Below are 7494 nucleotides of genomic sequence, written 5' to 3'. Positions count from 1 at the left end.
CAGATGGTCAGGGAAGAGCAAGCAGAAAAGGAAGTAGCTGAAGCACAAGCACAAGAGTCTGCATCCACTCAACTAGCTCTGTAAAACCCAACCCTATAAATACATGTCATAACATACATGCACTGAGTAGCATGTTATTATGCTAGGAAAGTCCTTAGCAATAGACGAAACCCGATATTGTACCTAACGATACATTTGAATTGATTTAACCTCGAACTAGTTCAAATAGGAATCGTAGGATGAAATTTAACATTTTATAGTCAAGGAATGACTAAAAATGATTGTTCGGAGTTCGAGGGTTCATTTGCGGAAAAATTGAAAATTTTGATGTTCAGGGGGAAAATCGTAATTTTTCCACCCGCGAATAAAATTTGAGATTTTGAGAGAATTTAGATCACATTCGACAAATTGGAGAATGGTATGAGTATAAGGGATGAAAAATATGTCTATGGGCAATTTTTCAATTTTTGGGGCAAAAATGTAATTTTTGCCTTTTACGGGGGCAAAAGTGTAAATTTTCAAAAATTACTCCACCAAGACTTTAGATAAGTCTGAGAATTTTATCTAAGCTATGGATATGTGGGACAAGTGTATGGTGAAAATTTGGAAACAAATGGATGAAATTTTAAAAATGAACCAATGGGAAAAGTGACACATGGCATTTTTGAATGGTTTAATATTATTTTAATGAAAAGTCAGCCATTTAAACCCCATTTTAACTGATGGCCAGCCATAAGGAAGAACAAGAGAGGAAATGGAGAGGAAAGGAAGAAAACAAAGAAAACAAAGGGAAACTAGAAAAATTCAAAGGGGAATTCGCATTTTTCGCCCGTTTACGCGTGTAACGGTAAGATTTTTTGACTTTAGCTGGATTTCTACCTTTCCTATGCCTTTGTTTCCATTTAGCATGCTTGAGGAGAGAGATCTAAAAGTGACATCAAGGGCTGGATGAATTTCAAGGGGGGAGAAATTGAAATTTTTAGGTTTTGATTTTTAGTTAAATTGATAGTTTTGGTTAGTTAAATGTGTTTAGAAATTAAATTGGGCAAGAAAGCATCAAATTTTCACAATACACACCCTTGGCTGAATCTGCAATGAGGTACAATGATGATAATCTGATTTTTATTCTAAGAGAAATGAAGAGAAAATGAAGACAAATGGTTAAATGTGATAGAAAAACAAAGTAGAAAATTTACCTAGTTAATGTCCCATTTTTGGCCGAATTTTCTAAGGAGGAAAGTGAACTGATTTTGGTGATTTTAGAAGGTTATTGGCTGATATTTAATGGTTAGAAATGTTGGAGAGAGAATGGGATGATTTAGAGCTAAAATGGAGCGTGTTAGCAATTTATCGGGTAAAGTGCCAAAAATAGGTCAATACCGCGTTTAAGCCGTTTAAGGCTATTGCATTTCATACCATGCATTAGTATAGGATTTAAATCAATTATATAGTGATTTAGCATCAATGTGGTGAATTGGGTAAATTTTGCAATGTGTCTAGGAGGAGAGCCTTCCTGTAAAGGCAAGGAAGTCGTACCCGACCAACAGAGATCGGGGCACCTAGGAAGCATTTCGTCTGTACAAACGGTGAGTAAACCTATTATTATTGTAAATTATCTAGAGTTTATTTTTAAATGCTCTTTATGTATTTTATGAAATGAAAACGAGATTAAAACGGGATTTTTGATGTTTTAGAAATAAATGTGACAAATAAAAATATATTGTGTTGATTATGAAATTGAGTAATTGGAGGTTGCCAATTATTTTAAAATATATATTTTCCTACGAATGGCTAATGATATATGAGTATATGTGGCTATATGTTATAATTGCCTTGGGAATAAATGTAAGTTGTTTTTACTATGCAGGCTGGGTAAATAAATAAAAGCCATGTTATACTGTCGAAATTTTATTAAAATTGGTGGGTTAGTCACTGCAGTGACGAGTTTCCGTGGACTGCCTATTAGAGGGGCACGGTAAACCTAGTTTCATAGTTACTCCAGCTGTAGAGGCGATGAGGGTAACTCTTGGGGTAGTGTTAGAGTTCACTTCACGTTGAACCCCCACGTGAATGTGTAACTCGGCCAACGCCAAGGAACGACTTGTTTTCAAAACTAGAATGTGTTTAACATGTAAATATCGTAACAACCTTGGCGGATTCGGTTAGATGCATCAACCAAGGTATCCCCGAGGACTAGACTTTGGCTTGAGCCATGTTTTTAATAAAGGTTATAAGCCTTGACAACTGTTTTGGTAAGTTACGAATGTTTTATGGTTTAAGAAAGAAATTGAAAACCTTATGAAATGGTTTGTGATTTGTTGTTTAAACTTGCCTCCATTTTAGTCGTCTTTAGAAATTTATGATAATGTCTGTTTACTCATTGGGATTGCAAAATCTCACCCACCTCTTTTCCAAACATTTCAGGCGTGTGGTAGCTTATAGATACCCTATTTTGTCGAGGATTCCAGTTGACATCTCTACCACAAAGACAGTAGGTTTCTAGCACCAACACTGGGTGTATTTTAGGCCACTTGTCATTGTAACCATTATTGTACATTATAACTTAGTAAATTTTTGTATGTATGAATTTATTTTACTTACACATTACAAAAGATTTCTTACACGTGTTTCTATAAATATTGTTTTATATAAAAATGCTATATTTTAATCAATATTTTGAATAGTGATATTTGTCTATAAATCCTTTTAAAAAAAATTTCTTTAGATTTATTTGAGCCGAAAATGACCGATAATTGTTTTAAATGGAAAGTTTAACAACGATTGCTCACAAGAAAGGAAAGAAACTGATATGTAAGCCTTACGGGGTTTCGGTTGGCATTCCGGGTAATGAGTGTCAATCGAGACGTCGTGGCTATTGTCATGGGCCCGAGGGAGGTTCCGGGTCGTGACAATTCAGTTGGTATAAGAGCTTTTGGTTTAAAAGCTTATGGTTTTGAAAAAAGTTTGTGATCTGTAAAGTTTTTTGATGTAAAGTTATTTTTAAAATAATTTACAATGTCAGTGTGGCCCAGTTAAGATTAGTTAGTTGCATGTAATTGCATATAGAGTCTTAAGTTGTCTAAACCAATTTCGTTCTTTTTGTAAATCATTATGCCTCATCGACGTGAGCTACCACCTATCACCAGATCTATCGTTAGGGGAAAAGGTCGCCCTAAACATAGTCGACCAGATTCCATAGAAGAGGAGTTGGCTGCATCTTCTTTTAGAGCTGTTCCTACTGCTGAGTCAACGGACATTCCTGTACCTCCTCCACCACCTGTTGCTACTCCTGGCGTACCTGCCATATCACCCGAGGCAGCTCAGGCATTAGCGACTTTTCTCGCTGCTTTTACAAGCCAGGCTCAGGCTGGTCTAATTCCACCGACTGATTCCCCTATAACAGCCTCAATACCACCACCTCCTATTACACCCCAAACACCGGACGTCTTCATTTCTAAGAAATTGAAGAAAGCTAGACAGCTGGGTTGCGTCTCGTTTACTGGTGAGTTGGATGCGACCGCAGCTAAGGATTGGGTTAATCAAGTTTCGGAGACTCTTTCTGATATGAGATTAGATGAAGATATGAAGCTAATGGTGGCTACTAGATTACTAGAGAAGAGGGCTCGTACTTGGTGGAATTCGGTGAAGTTCCATTCCACTACTCCTCAGACATGGTCTGACTTCCTCAAAGAATTTGATGTTCAGTATTTTACTTACTTTCATCAGAAAGAAAAGAAAAGAGAATTTCTAAGCTTGAAACAAGGAAATCTAACTGTAGAGAAGTATGAGACTCGTTTTAATGAGTTGATGTTATATGTGTCGGATCTGTTGAAATCTGAGCAGGATCAAGCCAATTATTTCGAGGAAGGGCTCCGTAATGAGATCAGGGAACGGATGATAGTGACTGGTAGGGAGCCACATAAGGAAGTTGTGCAGATGGCCTTACTAGCTGAGAAGCTCACCATTGAGAATAGACGGATCCGAGCTGAGTTCGCAAAGAGAAGGAATCTGCCTACGTTCCCGGATCAATCTTCAAAGAGAGGTAGAGATTTGACATCTTCTGCAAGAGGTACTACCTCAGCATCTGTGGCATCCACTAGACCTCCATCTCAACAGTCACAATCGAGATCTTCTAGATTTGATCGGCCAGTGATGAGTAGTCTGAGGGGGGACATCAGGAGGATTGGACAGATGCCGTAATTACAAAGGATTTCATGTTGGGTCATGTAGACAGCTTGTAAAGTGTTTTCAATGTAGCCAACAAGGGCATATCAGGAAAGATTGTCCTCGGTTGAGACGGGGTACAGTAATTACTTATACTCCTCTGACTAGTCTTAGTATACCGTATAGAGGCACTCTAGGATCACAATCCAAACAGGGCCTAGTGATACGATCAGGCATGGGGAGCAATACCCTAGAGTAGCCATCTTCCAAACTGAAGCCCCAGATTTTGACCAGGGTCTTTGCAGTGACTGAGGATGAAGCCTGAGTTCGACCTAGCATAGTGACAAGTACTATGATTGTGTTTGATAGAGATGCACATGTTTTGATAGATTCGAGTTTTGATAGATCATACGTTAGCATATCATTTGCATCATTCTCAGATAGGAACCTGTCACCATTAGAGGAAGAGATTATAGTGAATACTCCTCTAGGCGAGCGATTAGTAAGAAATACTCATTATAGGGATTGTGGTATTAAAGTTGAGGAAGAAGAATTCATGGGTGATTTAATCCCTTTAGAGATTCGGAACTTTGATTTGATCTTGGGTATGGATTGGTTGTCCACTCATCGAGCAAAAGTGGATTGCTTTAAGAAAGAAGGGATTCTCCAGAGTTTAGAGGGAGCAGAAGTTGCATTTACGGGGGAGCGTCGAGTATTATCGTATTGTGTAATCTCGACCCTCAAAGCTTTGAACTTGGTGCGAAAGGGATATCCAACATACTTGGCTCACGTGATTGATATATCGAGGGAGGAACCTAAGTTAGAGAATGTCCCTGTAGTAAGTGAGTTCCTTGATGTATTTCCTGATGAATTACTGAGACTTCCTCTTGATCGTAAGTTTGAATTCACCATTGACTTAATTCCAGGTACTGCCCCTATCTTTATTCCTCCATACAGAATGGCTCCGGCAGAGTTGAAGGAGTTGAAAGTACAATTGCAAGAGTTAATCAACAAGGGTTTTATACACCCTAGTATATCTTCGTGGGGAGCACCGATTTTATTTGTGAAAAAGAAAGATGGTACACTTTGGTTATGTATAGATTACCGACAGCTTAACAGAATGACCATTAAGAACAAGTATCCATTACCGAGGATTGATGATCTTTTTGATCAATTACAGGGAGCTACAGTGTTTTCTAAGGTTGATTTAAGGTCTGGGTATCATCAGTTGAAGATTAAAGAATAGGATGTACCCAAGACAGCGTTCAGGACTCGGTACGGTCATTATGAGTTCTTGGTCATGCCTTTCGAGTTAACTAACACACCAGCAGCTTTTATGAATCTCATGAACAGGGTGTTCCACCCTTACTTGGACAAGTTTGTTATTGTGTTCATTGATGACATCCTGGTTTACTCTAGAGATAATGATGAGCACGCTACCCATTTGAGTATAGTATTACAGACTTTACGGGAAAGACAGTTGTATGCAAAGTTTTTGGACTGTGAGTTTTGGTTACAGGAAGTGGTATTCTTGGGACACGTAGTATCGGGAGCTAGAATATATGTTGATCCCAAGAAGATAAGGCAATTTTACAATGGGAGCAACCTAAGACAATGATGGAGATTCGTAGTTTCCTCGGATTAGTCGGTTATTATCAGAGGTTTGTTCAGGGGTTTTCCTTAATAGCAGCTCCTTTGACCCGTCTAACTCGTAAAGAAGTTAAGTTTGTGTGGGATGATGTTTGTGAGAATCGATTTCAGGAGCTAAAGAACCGGTTAACCTCCGCTCCCGTTTTAACACTTCTTGTGAGTGGTAAGGGATTTGTGGTGTACAGTGATGCATCTAAGTTGGGGTGAAGGTGTGTGTTGATGCAGGATGAGAAAGTAATAGCTTATGCTTCTCGGCAGTTGAAGAAGCATGAAGCAAATTACCCTACCCATGATTTAGAGTTAGCAGCAGTGGTATTTGTTTTAAAAATCTGGAGGCATTATTTGTATAGTGAGCATTGTCAGGTATTTATGGATCACAAGAGTTTAAAATATTTGCTCACTCAATAGGAGCTCAATTTGAGGCAAAGGCGATGGTTGGAGTTGATAAAAGATTATGACTTGGTGATATACTATCATCCAGGAAAGGCGAACGTTGTAGCTGATGCTTTAAGTCGTAAGTCTTCATCGACTTTAGCCACACTTCAAAGTTGTTATTTTCCAGCATTATTAGAGATGAAATCTCTTGGGGTCCAGTTGAGAAATGGTGAGGATGGATCCTTATTGACAAACTTCATTGTGTGACCTTCGTTACTTAATCAGATCAAGGACATTCAGAGGTCTGATGATGAGTTAAGAAAAAAAAATTAAAAAATTGACCGATGAGGGAGTTAGTGAGTTCAGATTTGGAGAGGATAATGTCTTGATGTTTAGAGACCAAATTTGTGTTCCTGAGGAAAATCTGTTGAGATAGGCGATCATGGAAAAAGCCCATTCATCTGCCTATGCATTACATCTCGGAAGCACCAAAATGTATAGGACTATCAGGGAGAATTATTGGTGGTCGGGTATGAAACAAGACGTAGCAGAATTCGTAGCTAAGTGTCTCATATGTCAGCTAGTTAAGGCGGAGCATAAGAGGCTAGCAGGTACACTTCAGTCTTTACCTATTCCCGAGTGGAAATGAGAGCATGTAACTATGGATTCTGTTTTGGGACTGCCGCGGACACAAAGGGGAAAGGATGTGATCTGGGTGATCGTAGATCGATTGACTAAGTCCGCTCACTTTTTAGCTGTCCATAATACATACTCTATTGAGAAGCTGGCTCAGCTCTATATAGATGAGATTGTGAAGCTACATGGAGTTCCCGTTTCTATAGTGTCAGACCGAGATCCTCGATTCATTTCTCGATTCTGGACAAAATTCCAAGAAGCTCTCAGAACTAAGTTGAGATTTAGTACTGCTTTTCACCCACAGACGGATGGTCAATCCGAAAGAACTATTCAGACTTTGGAGGATATGCTACGAGCTTGTGTCATTGACTTTACTGGGAGTTGGGATGACACTTGCCGTTGTGGAGTTTGCTTACAACAACAGCTTTCAGTCTAGCATTGGTATGGCACCATACAAAGCTTTATATGGAAGGAAATGTCGTACTCCACTTTGTTGGGATGAAGTGGGTGAAAGAAAGTTAGTTAGTGTGGAATTGATCGATTTAACTAATGACAAAATCAAGGTTATACGAGAGAGGCTAAAGGTAGCCCAAGATAGGCAGAAGAGCTATGCAGATAAACGAAGAAAAGACTTGGAGTTTGAGATCGATGATAAAGTTTGTCTTAAGT

This window comes from Theobroma cacao, chromosome 3 (genome assembly GCF_000208745.1).
Source record: "Theobroma cacao cultivar B97-61/B2 chromosome 3, Criollo_cocoa_genome_V2, whole genome shotgun sequence".
NCBI classification, from domain to species: Eukaryota; Viridiplantae; Streptophyta; class Magnoliopsida; order Malvales; family Malvaceae; genus Theobroma; species Theobroma cacao.
This window is presented reverse-complemented; position numbering follows the sequence as displayed.